The following is an 18,574-nucleotide window of genomic DNA, read 5'->3' on the forward strand; positions in this document are numbered from 1 at the left end:
TCGCTTTAACATTTTTTTCAGTCATATCGCTACGATGTCTGCAATGTGGCAGTTTATAGTGATGTCTAGCACTGGGGTATCATGCCGCAGACACAAAGCAATATGTCCCACCCAGTCACACTATCCTGACACCAGGCCGACCAGTCCTAACACTAACCTCTTAATGCTGAGCGCCAAGCGAGGCAACTAGTAGTCCCATTTTTGTAAGTCTTTGGTATGACTCGGCCAGGGTTCGAACCCACGAACTCTCGCTTCCGAGGCGGACTATCTAACAACTAGACCACCGGAGCGGTCACTACTCGAAATAATTGGTAATAAAAATCAACTTCAGACAATATTAATATTGTTCACACTAGAAGTCACTGCGGATTTTATGCACACAACCCATTCTTCTACAAAAAGCATGTGCAACGTCCTCATAGGCGTGAGCTGGGATAAGGGAAGTTTTAAGCCACACCCAACGTATATCACCAATGTATTTTAATATTGTCATTAGCTAGACTTAATAGTAAAAGTGCTTGTTATATTTCTTAATGTGTATCTATTCAGTAAGATATATAAATTTTGTTGAATTTTTCACCAAAGAAAATTCTCTGAAAATTGACCACTTGACGTACATTAAAACCATATGAAATGACCGCTATTATGTTTGCTAATTCAGCATCTATATTGTCAATGTATCTACGTTTTCTCTGAAAGGAAAGAATGAAATTGCCTTTCTATGTTATTTTGCGCCACCCTCACCCTTACCCGAATGTTTATACTATGATATATCTTCGAATTCTGCCCATACATCGATGAACACCATTTAATTAGCATGGTCTGTTTCCCTTGACCTAACATTATTAAACAATTGAATCAATCTGACATTAAAATAATGATTTTTGTAACAATTATTTTGAGGACGACAATACGGTGGTCTTTAAAAAATTATTTTTGTCTCTTTCTATTCTGAATGCCTGAAAATTATTAAGAATTTTATCCAGATGTGGTCACAATGCTAATGAAGAAAAATGTTTAGATTCGCAGAACCGTGTAAAGTATTTGACAAGAGGATGATAGTCATCATCACTTGAGACTTTATTTGTACCACAGAGAAAAAAAGTAGAATATATTCAAAACGAAGAAAATACATACAGATGGAAGACTTGTTATAAATTCTCACCGACCCTTAGGGTTATATGTTCACCACTTTAGTGAGATTTTAATTTGTTATAAACAAAATCATCCATATGGCTAGTATGTGGAGCAAAACAAGAATCCGGGGACACACACACTCTCTCTCTCTCTCTCTCTCTCTCAAAATCAAAAGAGGTTCAAGAATGAATGCACATCTTTGTATAAACTACACAGTTATGATTTCTATCAGGGTGGGAGTCAACTTGGGCATAGGTGGGACTGGACTTGGATTTTTACAAATATATTTTGTTTGTTTCTTTTATCTTGAGAAAAGAAAACCCTGCTCTAAACGATTTCAACTGGATGGGAAGGTAACATTTAATATCACCGTCGTATGCGATGTCACACATTTATATCAAGGATTCTAGTAATTTCCTGAACCACGCAGCCCAACACTTATTGGTTATTGATTTGGAAATTGTTGTGGGTTTAACACAATTTGTCAGTACACGATAAGCTATACATGGTTGCCAGTATGACTGGTGGAGGACAAACCTGGGAAGACACAGGGAAGAATCACCGACCCATGGGACACTTCAGGCAAGTTTCCTCACATACCCCTATTAGTCTAGACTGAGACTCGAATCTAAACGGACAGAGGTGATCGGTTAAAACTACTAAACGGACAGAGGTGATCGGTTAAAACTATCGCTTAAGACCACTAGTTCTCCCAGGTCCCCTTTTTTGGAAGTCCCAGCCCTAACAATTGAATATTCCCAATTTTTTAGTGGTATAATCATTTAAAATTTCTACAGCGGTAATATATAAGTACAATGTCTCTTGCAGTTGTGATAACCAGAGAGTGATATAAAGAGGCAATGATTGTAGAGTCTAGAAGATATTTGTTTTGCTGTTTTGACTGAGTCAAGAGAGAGGGGTTAAGAGTTTGGCAAGCCCACAAACATGATTTTAGTATAACCGTTAAAGGTGTTAGAGAGTAAGAGAGAATAATATCAAGCCAGAAAAATTATAAAAGAACAGTGTGATGTACAGTACATATAAGTTTGTTCGCATTGCAGAAGGATTTTATTTTTCACACAGAATTTACTTCAACATCATAATTTCTTACTTGGCATGCATACGCACAAATCATTGCATTTGTCCACTATATATAAAAACTACAATACAAAAGCACAAATAATGATTATGCATCCATCTATATTGCAGTAGCACAAAATATTTCTTATATGGTTGGTATAGTGCTATACTTTACATTTCAACCTGTTCTCATTTCTAGTGTATTTCTGAGACCTTGGCTGATAACATTGCTAGGGGACTTTTTTTCTCTTCTAGTCAGTTACTGACCGACATTATTTTAGAATTTTGAAATAAAGCAATGACTGCTTGCATATGATAAACAGAATGTTACTTTATGCTCACTTGAAAAGAAAGTTTAGAAAATGGAATAAAAATTTCAGTCTTTTCAAAATATTTGATTCATGAAGTTCATTTGAAATGAGCAGCCTACATGCTTAGAATTGAAAATACATTTCTTTGCAACCGTAAGTACTAGTAGAGTGAGACATTTACTTGTCCTGCTGAACTTTTACTAGTCTTTTACACAAAACGCTGTCAGACAGGTATGTCTGTCTGTCTGTGTCTCTGTCCGTCTGTCTGTCTCTCTCTCTCTCATTCATAAAAATGAAAAGCGTTAGAAAGTAAATTAGTATTAAGACAGTTTTCAAAAGTTCAGAGAATATAGTATAGTGCTTGCAATCAGACTGCATGCTAACAGAAATGACGTGCAAGTTTATTGACAGGCAACCATTTACAAAAACGAAACGTGATATGACTACAATCGATGTCATAAAAACGATCGAAATAATGATGTGCAAATTAAAATAATGTTCTTGTCGTCACGGGACAACTTTGTCACTGTTTGAAGACGAAATTATTCGTTCTTGAATTTTCAGGAACGTATTGACCAGACTGAAACAAGGGATGGGACAATCAAATAACATTCAATATATGTCAGTCAATTGTCTGTCCTGGATTAGAATATCATTAATTCTGTAATTGATAAACAGACTAATGTTTTATCTACCTAAGGACTATTGACCGGTTTCACGCGTGCGCGTTTTGAATTATTTCGGGGTATCAAAACATCTTGACAAAATATTTTATCGTATGTTCTAAACGTACCCTGCCAAAAAGATATAAAATAATACGACGAAAATATGCGCATTGAGCTTGTTCCTCGAAAAGTAAGGAAAATTCGCAATGAAAGTACCGGTTTCCCTAACGCTAATAAAAAGTGAAGTTGCTAAACACACACACACACACACACACACACACACACACACACTGAAAGCACCGTTTTCCCTAACTGCAATAAAAAATGATGTTGCTAAACACACACACATACATACATACACACACACACACACACACACACACACACATATATATATATATATATATATATATATATATATATATATATATATATATATATATATATAGATAGATAGATAGATAGATAGATAGATAGAGAGAGAGAGAGAGAGAGATATTCTGTACTTTTTGCATAATTTTAACATTTTCTCATTTCATGTACTGTACATTCGTAGTTTCTGTTTACGTTATTTTGGCAGGATCTACCTTCTGATACAGGGGCCCCGAGTGGCCGAGTGGTCTAAAGCGCTCTTCGTTACGGATCACTGCCATCTCACCTCTGTCTGCGGCGGTTCGAGTCTAGGATTCAGCCAATGTGGGTATGTGAGAAAGCTTGCCAGTAGCTTCTCGTGGGTCGGTGGTTCTTTCCGGCGTTTTCCCGGGTTCTTCCTCCACCATTAATACTGGCCGCCATGTATAGCCTATCGCGTGCTAAAAAATGGCGTTAAACCCCACAACAACAACAACAACAACCTTCTGATATTGTTTGTGTTTTCTTATTCCTTTGTTTTAAATTATTTTTATTCACCTTTCCCAAATGTCACTTATACTGGCATATTTCCGTTACTGGATGACATGTCGTTCAACCCTAATAGATATATATTAGGTCTATACTTGTATCCGTTTGAATATTGGTTTAAGACTTAATTGTAAAGTGATATGTGCGATCGTCTGCTAGCCTAGACAAAACGATTGACTACTTCCGATCTGAGTCATGTAGAAATAATTGCTTCATCTAAATGTAAGTAGTAAATGGGAACTAAGCAACGATGCTTATGTATTCATACATTATCTCTGTGTGTGTGTGTAATTGAAAAGTGTGGACTTGTTTTTTATAGACCACAGGCTGATGCTAATATATTTGGAAATAATATTACCCCCTCCCCCAAAATGGCAAAAGCAATTGTGTCAGAAAGATAGATCCAACTACTAGCATTATACCTAAATTATTGCGGTTTGTTTTCTAATGTTTCTTCCATTGATTTGTGTAACCTGTTTCAGTGGATTCTGCAAATAATTATTCTAATGTTTCTATATGCAAGGACCTCTCAGTGGCTTGAGACTGGATCTCAGCTTCAGTTGCCAATTCATGTGACGCTGATCTACATAAGATGTATGCCACGAGAACACTTAAGCATAGAAGTAATTTAGTTTTTTCTTCAGTTATTAAATTGATTGTTGTAACTCTTTAAAACATATATAAATTAGATCTGTATTTTCAAACAATATATATTTTGAAATCTGAAATAAAAATTCCGCAGATGATTGTATAGATTTCTATCAAATTAGTTTCTTGCAACCAGGGAAGCAGAAGTACCTTCGTGTGATGTGAAACATTTATGTTCAGGTGTTTCTCCTTCTGGAAGGGAATTCCTCTATTTGCAATAGCAGTTTCCATCGATCTATGTTATTTCTGGCGTTGATTAATTACAAATCGGAATTAGTTCTACTCACCCAAAGGTCTTAAATTCTTATGTTGGATATGTATCGCCGATCATTACTAAGCCAAGTGTTTTGGAGTACTACTTTTCCTTTGTGACTCATAAACATGAAAGCATTTATTTTCCAAAAGAATTTAGTAATTTATCTGTGTTGAAAGAAAATACGTCTTAATTCGGACGCATTAGACACGTTGATTAATACCAAATATAATTGATATTGTCGGTCTTTTCTTCTCCGCCACAGTCTCCTTACGATGGCCGTAAACTTGTTTCATCTAGTTTTATATCTACATTACACCCCAAATAGTGAAATTGTACATTTCATAAAATTATTGAGGAAAGAGAAAAACAATCTGCAAATTTCATGAACTACAGACATTATTTGCCCATTTCATGAATTGAGCAAGAATTGGCTTGCAAATTTCAATTTTGACAAAGGGATATGTTATGTACGAAACACCAATTCAGAAAGAAGTTGAATTGACAAACTTCTTGAAAAACTCAAGTTATAGCCAGAATAGATACTTTCTCCGAGTTTAAGAATAAAAGAATGCACTCCTATGTACATTTCATTAAAATAAAGAAAAACCAAGATCCGTGGCACAAGCAAGACGCTTGAAAACACATTTAAGGAATTCAGAGAAGATTGGAAAATTTTAAATGGTTAAAGATTTTAATAATTTCAGAGGTTTTGTTTAGGAACAGATTTTTCACACAATTTTTCCTGCTTTTATTTGTCTGTAGATATTACCTTCTTACATGATCTATTCCATTTTGGAACAAATTAATCAATTAGTAACCGAGAAACATCGAAAATTAACGTTCGTTGATTTATAAGCAAAATATATTTTTGTTATGTAAATATAAGCTTTATTGTGCGATCTTCCTTGGGCAGTAATTGAAGCTAGAGGCTTAACTGACTATTCGCGTCTTTGTTGGGGTGGGTGTGGGGGGGACAATATATTTACATAGCTAATACTTGAGTTTGATTTCAGATTATATTTTAAGATCATTATCGCTTGCAGGTAAACATGTTAACAGATGTCTAATTTAAGATCTATCTTTATTTACAAACAAAAGAGCTATAAAAGTAAGTACTATACGAATTTGATGGGAAAATGACCCTCGTTTTAGTTGTTATTATATCATAGATGTGTATCTAATTGTTGTTTACTTCAAAATTACTTATTCCTGTCTTAACATTAATATTTTGAGGAATTAATTTTAATTATGTGTCAGTTGATGTTTAAGAGGATTTAGTTATTGAAATTATTCTTTGGAATTACAAATTTTGGGCTTGTTGTGAGTTCATCCAAGGATCATATCAGTGTGATACATGAAGACTTAAAAAAGTGTTATTGCTAATTTCGAAAGTAACATTACGTTGAATATAAATGCATTCATTTTTCATGCAGTATTGGTAATGGAAGTTTTTTAAGGTAAATAGGATTCTACTTTCTTATCTCATATATGCATGTTTATAAGCGTGTATGTTATTTATTTGTCCGTTGTTTATAAATTTGTAAATTGTAAACTTATATAGGGGCCCCGAGTGGCCGAGTGGTCTAAAGCGCTCTCCATTACCGATCACTGCCATCTCACCTCTGTCTCCGTGGGTTCGAGTCTCGGATTCGGCTAATATGGGTATATGGGAAAGCTTGCCATTAGCTTCTCGTGGTTCTTTCCGGGGTTTTCCCTGGTTCTTTTCCCACCATTAATACTGGCCGCTATGTATAGCCTATCGTGTGCTGAAAAATGGCGTTAAAACCTACAACAACAACAACAACAAAGCAAACTTATAAATACTCTAAATGTGGTTATTGAAGAAATGGAAAAACTGAAAATGATTTGTTTAGTAGTAGCGCAGCAGCAATAATACTAGTAGTGATAAATGCAGTACCAGAAATATCAGTACTAGTAGTCGCCACAACAGGAATGACAATGGTAGTTATAAGGGTAATAGTATTTACCGGTTGTACCAGTAGTAGCCACAACAGGAATGACAATGGTAGTTATAAGGTTAGTAGTATTTACCGGTTGTACCAGTAGTCGCCACAACAGGAATGACAATGGAGGTTATAAGGATAGCAGTAGTCGTACCAGTAACGGTCGTACCAGTAGAAGTCATAACAGGAATGGAAATGGTAGTTAAAAGGATAGTAGTAGTTACCGGTTGTACCAGTAGTAGCCACAACAGGAATGACAATGGTAGTTATAAGGTTAGTAGTATTTACCGGTTGTACCAGTAGTCGCCACAACAGGAATGACAATGGAGGTTATAAGGATAGCAGTAGTCGTACCAGTACCGGTCGTACCAGTAGAAGTCATAGCAGGAATGGCAATGGTAGTTAAAAGGATAGTAGTAGTTACCGGTTGTACCAGTAGTAGCCACAACATGAATGACAATGGTAGTTTTGATGATAGTAGAATTACCGGTCGTACCAGTAGTAGCCACATCAGGAATGACAATGGTAGTTATGATGATAGTAGTAGTTACCGGTTGTACCAGTAGTAGCCACAACATGAATGACAATGGTAGTTATGAGGATAGTAGTAGTTACCGGTCGTACCAGTAGAAGCCACAACATGAATGACAATGGTAGTTATGAGGATAGTAGTAGTTACCGCTCGTACCAGTATTCGCCACAACAGGAATGACAATGGTAGTTATAAAGATAGTAGTAATTACCGGTTGTACCAGTAGCAGCCACAACAGCAATGACAATGGTAGTTATAAAGATAGTAGTAGTTACCGGTTGTACCAGTAGTAGCCACAACAGGAATGACAGTGGTAGTTAATAGGATAGTAGTAGTTACCGACTGTACCAGTAGTAGCCGCAGACGTAGACGGAGTAATAGTAGCAATAATAACAGTAGGTTGTAATCTTTGTAGCAGTAGTACTAGTAGTCACCCTAGCACGAATAGTAGTAGGAATAAAACGGTAATAGTGGTAACAGGAACAACAATAGTAGGTGGAGTACAAAGGTCGGTAGTGTAAGTGATAATAGTACACTTTTATGATCATGTCGTAATGTTAATAAGTCAATTGTGCTTGAAGGTCCAATTAAACATAACAGCCTTATTAAAACTGCCTTTTAAAAGCCATATATTCATTCGCAGAACCGGTACAATTCTGACTATGAAGGCTGATACAGGTGTTTCGAATCTAAACTGAGAAGCAATTTGTACCGTATATACTTTGCTACGTTGCACCATGTTTAAAATAAATTGGATTATATTGATTGAACCCCACTTTTTCCATTCCAGACCACGTACGTTTGTTTAATGTAACATCCACAAGTTGTCAGACCTTTTCTGTGCCTAGAGGTCTATAATTAGTTTCTAGTGTTTATTGTTAACATTATTTATTTGCCTAATCCATAAATGCTTGAAAGCATGTCTTAATGCGAGAATGATCGTTGTCTTTCAATCTAGGTTTTAAATATTTCTTTCGAAAACTTGCACTCTGCTGTATCGTGTTGCACATATAAGAATGCCTTACACTACAGAGATAAAACTTTCACACATGCGAAGTTTAAACTGTGAATCACCACCACGTAAATCTAGACAAAATGGAATTCATGATTGATTATGTTGAAATGGACATTCGTCAGAAACCTGACTTCCGTATCTTTTTCTGAATTTGCTGTACACCGGTATTCCTTTTCCAATTTACGGAACCACGCATCACTCTTAAACGGTTCATATCAGTTAAGTGGTGCACACGTGCGCTTCTTCCTGAACGGTTCAACATCCTAAATAATTGTTTTCTTTGAAATGTGACAGTAAATATTTGTTAGGACAAATACACGGCACAGCTTGCTTAAATTGAATCTGAATAACTCTGAAGACATGTAATCACGTAATTATTATTATTATTATTATTATTATTATTATTATTATTAGAAAATTAAGCTGGTTCGTGATAAAGCATAGAGTACAAAAAGGCGTCTTAAAGTAAAACAAATTGTTCATAGAATTTATTAACAACATAAGTTATTAATTAACGCTAAAAATATAATTTAAAACGTTTAGCGTGACAAGCTGTCCTCCGTTACATGTTTACGACAGCAGAGTAAATAAAGAACATTGACAGAAAGCGTGCAGCAGTATTTTTGCTGTCTTTAACGAAGGTTAATGAAATACCAACTGAAGAGCGTCCCTCGAGATTTATATATTTATAATAATTTCCTACATGTGTATTTTTCAGCTGTTTCTTGAGGACACCCCTATCTATAGTCTACTCTTAGAAGAAAAATACACTTCCTTGACGTCATCACTATGTGCAAATACGTTCAATATTACTGGATCATATTTTCACATCAAGGATGGATTTTTCATGATTCCTATTAACACCACTTCAATGTTGTCGATTACAAGAGCAATCATGAACATTTCGCAAAATATATATTTCTATAATGATTTTTCACACTTGCGAAGTATAAAGAAATATGAAGTTTTTCTTGATACACGTGTTGGCACAACCATTAAGCATTGTTTTATAGTAAATCGAAGCACATTTTTGTTAAAATAGCATTAATATAGCATCAAAATAAATAATACATTTTCAAATAATTTACCAGGAGACCGCAAAAAATATTTTAATAACGGCTAATTCAGGTTTTCTTATAATTAAAGTCATCATATTAGACTAATATGCAATAAAAATTGTTTCAAGATTGTACTTTTTATATATTAGAATACAAACATGAGGCTGTGTGAGACATTATTTAAGTCTGTAAGGTGGCAGTGTTGAGACAATATCCTTCTAATTTTAGGTGAAATATTAAAACTAGAACATAATAATACATAAAACATCATACATCAAACAAATGCAATTACTTTCTCCTAAAGGTATACTGACATATAAAGAAGAAAAATAATTACATGTAAAATCCACTGAATTCCTTTAATAAGCACTGGCACATGCCTTTAAACAGCACTCGCTAAGGTCATGCATTCATCACCGATGTACTAATAGTACCGTCGCCGTAGCTGCAGAGGTGTTCATGTGCTTTAATCCTAGTTTTTAAAAGGTGGACATGTTGATAGTTACAGAGATAAACTTTTATTTGTACTCATTGAGCATGGCTGCCTAAGGCTTTGTGTGTGTGTGTGTGTGATTTGAATTTTTTAACGTAGCTTTAACAATGTTTTAGTCATATCGCTACGATGTCTGCAGTGTGACAGTTCATAGTGATGTCTAGCACTGGGGCATCATGCCGCAGACGTGGCAGACATGTGGCATGATGTCCAACCCAGTCACATTATCCTGACAGCGGCACGACCAGTCCTAACACTAACCTCATAATGCTGAGCGCCAAGCGAGGCAGCTGTTAGTACCATTTTTGTAAGTCTTTGGTATGACTCGGCCGGGGATAGAACCCACGACCTCCCGCATCCGAGGCGGACGCTCTAACCACTTGGCCACCAGAGCGGTTCCTAAGGCTTTCATCCGTTTGAAATCATATTCTGCACTCAACTCTATTTTGCTTATTATTTAGAAAACAGTAACTAACACCTTCTCGTGAGTTCCTTCAAATGATAACTAATGCAAGAAATTGATTTCCCCCACTAGTTGTTTATAGTTTGTCGATAGGCTTGGTTATGTACTCGCGTGCCAAACCGATACATCATAAATTCTGATGGTTGACATAAACCATCGTACCACTTGTAGACATTCTGAACTTTCTAAATCGTTTTCCTCTGAAGTCTCTGAGTGTTTGAATGCACTTTACACAGTTATGACCATAACAGTTGGTTGGAGAATAAGCAGAGACATGCAAGCATTTATATCAGTCGGCCATGAGTGAGTAAACTATTTGTTTAACTTCAGCTCAATCTTTAAAGTATTAGACGAAGAGTTTACGTTTCAGACCAGTAATGCTTTCTTAAAAGCGCTTATCAGACACAATCCACCCGATCCCTACATTGTCAAAGCTTTCGTGGCTAATGTTGTTTGCCAAAGAAAGTGATTGTATTAAAACGTATAATAACTTCAGATATAAAGATTGTTTGCCATTAAAAGTGATTGTTTAGAGTTGCATTAACGTCTTATTTTGATTGTGATTGAAGTAATCGACCGCATTATCGGGCATTTAGGAGAGCGCAAAACCGAACAATAGACTTTGACTTAGCAGCAGGTTAAATGGGATATATTGAAAGATCTATACAGATTATAACATTTCAGCACAGAAATGTGTTAAACTAGTATATAAATTATTTTAATCATCATGTAAAGTTTTAATATGTAAAAAAAAAAAATTCCCCCAGTATGATGCTATAAATCATTATAATGTTTGAAATCAAGAGGTGCTACATTTAAACAAAGGTTACCGCAGAGCTATTAAAACCAAACAGAAATGTACGTCAAATCTGTGTCATTTAAAATCGTCCATTCGGGTTCTATTTTAAAAAAATTTACTAATCATAAACTTAAAGCGTTAAAATTTTTGTCAATAGAAGGAATTTTTTCTGAACTCTACTCAACCTTCGGTTGGGGAGTGTGGTGTAAAACAAACCAAAGAAAATATTTCTCAGAAGAACCTATCATTCTTTGTGATCAGCTGAACACAGTTAATCAGGGTCTTCCGTCGACATTCAAATTAATTAATTAATTTTTCTTATACCATACCCATCGAAAGCATCTTTAATTGAGCTATATATCATTCTATTACTACTGAATATTGATTAATTGGTACTAATTTTTCATCTGAAACGGTCGCTCCTCGTTTTCGCGGGGAACATGATTTTTACTTTTTCTTCAATTGTCACTAAAATACAATTATTATATTCGATGACTATAAAACCATAAAGGACCTCAAGGGTGAATAAAAGAATAGGTATTAATTTCCATCTAAATCGTGAGCATCTGAAACATTAATTTTCAGGTTACTGTTATGTTTATTTTATTTTATTTATATTTGATTTAATTTAATTGTTTGTTATTTTTTAATATATAATACATTACATGCTATTGTAATGTGTCTTTATTTACTGGAATAGAGTTCAGTTCTGACTAATTTTTTGAAGTAAAAAACTAAAAAAAGAAACATTGCATCTAATGCTGACCTAGTTCCTGACCTTGGTCCAGAATCAGTGATAGTTTGTAGTAAACAGCTTTTCTTAATTTCTTTCTCATAGTAACATTCACAAAGTGAAATCTATGCCATATTTGGAGTAGTATGTATCGATTAGATTTTTCCAGAGGATTGACCCACATCCGGGCATCTATTTTGCGTAGTAACGAGATTTATTATTGATGTTTTGAGAAAGATTAGTTTTTAGTGCCTTAACACTTGAGAAGTTAACGTGTTTTATGTTGTGTTCAGATTTAGGCTAATTATTTTATTTTCTTCATTTATTTGGATTTCATGATTATTTTCCTGGAAATATAAGTGCTCTAAATTAATTTTTGGACAAAGATGTTTATCGAATTTCAGACAGAATTCAAACACTGGAATATTATTTTCTGTGATTCAACAAAGAACTGTTGACATATCAGTACGACGCTGACTGCAGCATACGTCATCGCCTTCCATTTAGGATTTCGTCGGGACTCGAACTCAGATTCATTTAGGACTTTTTGTTCCTAGGACTTCTATTTTTTAATTCTTGGATTATTTTTGGATTTGATTCGTAAAACCGTAAGTTCTTTTTCTCATTTTCAACTTGTTTTTTTCTAGGGAAATAAATTATTTGTTAAATTTTAAAAATCTTTTTTTCTTCAATTTTTTCTTGTACTGTTTTGTAAGAGTCTAAACACTTAACACTACCATAATCCTTATGAAATTTTAAATTTGAATACCAATTGTCCCGTTATAATGATGTATTAGAAAATCTTAAATTATAATAAAGAGACAAGAAATTACATAATACAGAAAATTTCATTATTTCCTCCTCGTTTCCACGAGAAGGAATTAGTGTTTGTAGCATTACTTAGCCAAATATTATATCTTGTTAAACCTGATGATACACCTAGATAAAATACATTTCAAGCAGTTTAGTAGTGGAAGAACAGGAGACCAAATATGTTCTTTTACACTTTTGTTAAGGTCAGGAAGAATAACGAGCTCAATGATGTTTTAGGCATGTTTTTCATATGTGTCAGCTTATCCTAAGATGTAGTTTAACATCGTGCAATCTTGATGTAAAAGAAAATTACCCCCAAGCAATAAATGGAAATGGCGAGTGCTTATTTCTGTATTGCCTATAACAACTATGCGACGCAATAAAAGTTTACATTAAAATATTCTTTAGACCAAGTCTCTTTTGAAAACTTTTCTAGTAGAACTTCGATATTTCTGCCAGAATAGTGTCCTACGCATTTTATATCAAATAATTAAAGATCATTTTGTTATTTATAAATACTTATTCAAGTCATCGTAGATGCCAGCTGGAAAGTTCTTCAGTCGTTTCAGTGAAGCTCTAAGGATAAATTGCTTTTGCTTTTGTTTTATTTGGTTCTTTTTTAACCATGCATTTTGGCTAACCAAATTTGTATACTATTTGAAACAAAAAGGTCAGGAAGATAACCCTACAAATCTCTTTGGAAACATTTCCGGTTACAGGAGGAAAGTCTCGATTGTTCGAGGTAGGCATATGAAGGTTATAAAGCTCTGTGAGATCTCGGGAAGTCATTTGAATCGAAAAATACTTAAAGGTCCAAAATCTGCCAAAGTTACATAACCAAATATGTTTTTAAATTTTCGTGAATTAATACTTTCCCTCTTCTATATGCTTGGAATAAATTGTTTTCAATTTACAAGATTAACGCAATGCAAATCATAGCATGTATGCCATTGGAAACGTTAGAAACACGACAGAAAATGCTGAAACACCCATTTTATTAAACTTTTATTTCTCCAGCATCGACCACAACTGCATTGTCTATTTGTAGTTTTCCTGTTCGGTTCCTATCAGTCATATGTTTGAGTTTTTGCAGAGATGTCCAGAAACTTATTTTTCTTGAAGCCAAACACATGTACTTTAGCGTGCTTGCCATGTTGTGTTCCACTCAACTGGTGATATCGTGGAACGGCACCAAAACTAGTGTTCATGGAGTTAAAAATTGCATTTCGAGATAGCAATAAACCCATATGAACGTGCTATTGAACTACTTACAAGTGAAAAGCTTCTATGCGGTTAAATGGTTAACAGAAACCTGAAGAAATTTTGCTTAACTTCGCAGACAATCAAATCGTGGTCGTATATGGACTGGTATGAAAGCACTGCCACGTGCCTGCAGATTTCTCTGCACGACTCTCATACATTCGACCCAATAAATTACTTTGCTTTGGAACACCTGGAGTTGTTTATGCAGTCTATGGAGGATATGTACTTTCATGCATGTGTATGTTCGGCTCCAGAGGGTGGTTACATATGTTATGTTGTAACTCTTTCAGAGAAAACTGTTGTTGGAGGGTGCAGGTGAGCGAATGATGCCTGTGTAAACTAGTAACGTTTTCTCAACCTGACTTATCTTTCAAGCGAAAATCAAATTGCGAAATGTTATACATATTTGATTTAATTATATCTGATTTAATATATATTTATTTCAATTTAATTGTCAGTTTTGATTTTTTTTAAATTTTTAATTACATGATGATAATTTTTCGGAAAATAGTTTGCCCTTGACTGTTAGTTTATAAACACCAGATGTTGATCTAAATCCTGACCTTGTATCAAAATTTATGGCAACCAAGCAAACAAGTTCCATCTTTATTTTAAAAGGATTGGTTCTTGTCGAGGTCATGATGGGACTGCGTGCTTAAGATTTAAACAATTGTTTTAATTTTTTATTTCTTAGAATAAACTGATTGGTTTTCGTCAGGTCACACTGAGTGTACGTACCCTTCAGCAAGTACGTAGTTTATATAAGCTTTGAGAAGATGATCACGTGACCCCTTGTTTACGTTTACAATACGCTATAATCTATGTTTTGGAGAATTATTCTCCGTATAAGCTGGACTGTTAAACTGGAAGTTGTATGTTGTGCTGTTTGGAGTTATTTCAAATTACTTGGATTCAAAAGGATTAATTCTGTTATTTTTCTGGAACATGCATGTGCTCATGTGAGATTCTTAATCAAAGACAGTTCTCATAAGAAATTTATTTTGATTTCCAAAACTGGAGTTATATTTCTTGTTTCTGCAAGGAACTGTAGACTTCAACACTACAAACTGCAGCATACGTCATCGTCTTCCTTCTTGGATTCTTCGACGGGACTCGAACTTGAAATCAGAAGAACATTTTGGTATTAGGACTTCAAAAATATATTTTTGGATTATTCTTGGATTATTTTGCATTTTATTCTATAAAACCGTAAATTCATATTTTTTCATGTTACTGTTTATTCGAGACTAAACACGTGCCATAAGAGAAATAAAAAATGGAATAAAAAGGATTGCGGGCTCAAAATGGGACATTTACACAAAAGGTAACTGAAACTGTCCCCGTGTGGGATCTGCTTAATCCAGCTAAAAGAAAGAACATATCAAGAACATTAAAACTGGAATATTTCCATTCCTCGCGGCGATTCCATCGCTATTAGCGATTGCGACACCAGCGGTTGCAAAAGAGGCTGCGCTAGGGAAGTCGCAACAATATCCAGATTGGCTTGGAAAAAGAAGCTTGGAGATCGTATACCATTTCGCATACAAATTTAGCTGAATGTACCTGTCGCGTTGGAGGCCGTATACCATTTCGCATACATATTTGGTTGAATTTAACAGTCGGGATAGAGGCTGTATACCATTTTGCATACATATTGGGCTGAATTTACCAGTGTACCGCTGTAAATTTGCAAATAGTTTTACCAGGTCCAGGCATACCTCGTGGTATTTGACAAAATTGACCACAATGAAAGCCATGTTCTTCAAGCAGTTGTTGGGTGTTTAATATGTGCGTATAACGTCTCCATGGAAATGTATGTCATCGTGCTTACTATGGTGGTATATCCTCCGTGTAAATATTTGACCCATACATCGTGGCACATCGAACCCGAATCCTTTAATAAAAGCGAATCAATAACGTGTCCTCTGCATGTATTTGAAGACAGTCGGAACGGTTGCAAGGCCTTCAATCCAAATAAATGCAATTAGCATCGATGCCATCATTGAGTCGTTCAAACTTAGGAATATCAGTAACCTGCACAGGAAATTCAATTTGATTAAAGTTGATTTCACCCACGTACTGATGTTATTTTCTCAATTGGATCTCATGTTCGCTAGATGGACATAATCACCCATTCAAATATATGTTATCATCAAGTTTTACATGCATCATCGAATACTACTCATCCGCAAATCAGTTGATATAGGGAATTGTGCACTTTATCTTGCGAACATATGTCAAGAATCTATTCTAACTCGATCCATTTTCCAATGTCTTTAAAATAATTTCCAATTTTCATACCTTTGATATATTTGGTGCCATTACCATTTAAAACTGTACAAGCCCCGCAGTGAATCCACGGTGCTGAGATTTAATTCCATCATTATCACGAGTAAGCTGCATGATCAAGAGCACACCGAGAACAAAATCCTATTCAACTCCTGATGTACCAGAGCTCTGTAAGATTGATATCATTTTAGTTGTCATATTTTATAACAGTTGACGAGTATGTTTACTTGGCTTGTATGTGTGTGGAATGATTGTCACGTGTTTTAAAATCACCACTATGCATGCGAAACTTAAATTTAGTAAATTGTAATTTCTCTGTTTTCACGAACATACTCACCTATCTCATGAGCAATTGTAAATGCAATTCGACAACTGCGATTTTGATCACGAAAATAATCAACGACCTTGTTTGCAAAGGCATCAGCAATACGACGGTGATCTTCTAACGCATCTAGAGATATTTCCTTGTTACAATAGATAAATGTGAAAGCTAAATATTTTGTTACTTCCTTACTACTTCGAACATTATGTCCACTCTCGTTATGTCAGATATCGTCACATCGTAATTCAAACTAACACTAACTGCTAATACGGTTGTAAGGTATTTGCATACCATATAAATTCTAGCTCAGTTCTTTCTATACAAACATAGTACAGGAAGATTAAAGTATGTCTCCGACAGACTAGTTAACATCACTACTAATCGATCAGCTAATGCAATTAACAAATAGGTCCCTGCATTGTGAATTAATAATCATTGAATTGTCTTATGTCGGACACACGTACACAGACAACAAACAACCCTCCTTGCTGCACCAATGCCGATACACCAGATCTTAGATTAAGCTACTTCCCATCTTAATTGTATAAACGAAGCAATGATTATGTGTCTTAACTACAATATTTGCTAATAATTCAGTGTTATCACTTCATATATATATATATATATATATATATATATATATATATATATATATATATATATATATATATATATATATATATATATATATATATATATGTATATATATATATATATATATATATATATATATATATATATATATATATATATATATATATATATATATATATATATATATATATATGTATATATATATATATATGGTTCTACTATGCATCTAAACGAATATACTCAATACCAAATTCAGCTCACCTGGATCAATTAGTCTGGCCGTTATCAATGGGAAACCTCATTAAGAATCGATCATGCCCTGTAAAGTGTAGAATATTAAATTGTATTGAACCAAATTTGAATGCATTGAGCATTAAAATTGTATCACATTTAAGCCAGAAGAGTCTTTGTGAAGGGTTACTTCGACCTTTCTTCTTCCCCCACCCCCAAAGTCAGTGTTAAAGCTTGAAAGGCTAGCATCTATGACTCATTCAGATTTATAATCCCCTGTGCGAATGATTATAAAGCAACGAATGTGATTTTAGGATATGTCTGGATATTGTTTGGAAGTTTGCTCTAAATTTTCCATAATTGTGGAACCAATGCCCAATTTGGTGAGGAAGAAAACAAATTTCAGTTGGAAAGAGATGTTTTGGTGATGACTGGCGAAATTATTAATTTTGTTCTTACCACGTGCGAGTCCAAAACGATAGTGGACGAATAGAACTACACGTTGTTATTTCCTGACATATGAGGCTTTCGGTGAAGTCACTATCTGAAGTAAATTGACATATACATTCACACATGTGATATTTAAGATATGTAAGACGGCAATTTCTACTTTATACTAGTTTCAAAGTGTTTATGAAAAATACACAATAAACTAATGCAGATAATAACTTTGATAAGAGACATAATTCTTCCACGTATAGCTGCATCATCCAAACAAATTTTCAAATTATGTCCCTTTATCCTTTGGGTGGAACGAATGCGATTCCATCTCGGGTGAGTGTGCGATTGGGCAGAATATTACAGGTGTCAAATTCAGAAAAATGCAAACACGAGAAATGCTGGTTTTATAGAGATCAAAAGAAATTAGTTTTCTCCAAACTGTGTTTCGCTATATTTTTATTTCAAAGTACTGGTATAAAGCGATTTGATATACAAATACTGCTGGTAGAACAAACTGTGTTCAGCCCATTAAGCATTTATACGCATATATTAACCGTTTCAACAGTA

Source organism: Sinohyriopsis cumingii, chromosome 8 (genome assembly GCF_028554795.1).
Source record: "Sinohyriopsis cumingii isolate HCF-2022 chromosome 8, ASM2855479v2, whole genome shotgun sequence".
NCBI classification, from domain to species: domain Eukaryota; kingdom Metazoa; phylum Mollusca; class Bivalvia; order Unionida; family Unionidae; genus Sinohyriopsis; species Sinohyriopsis cumingii.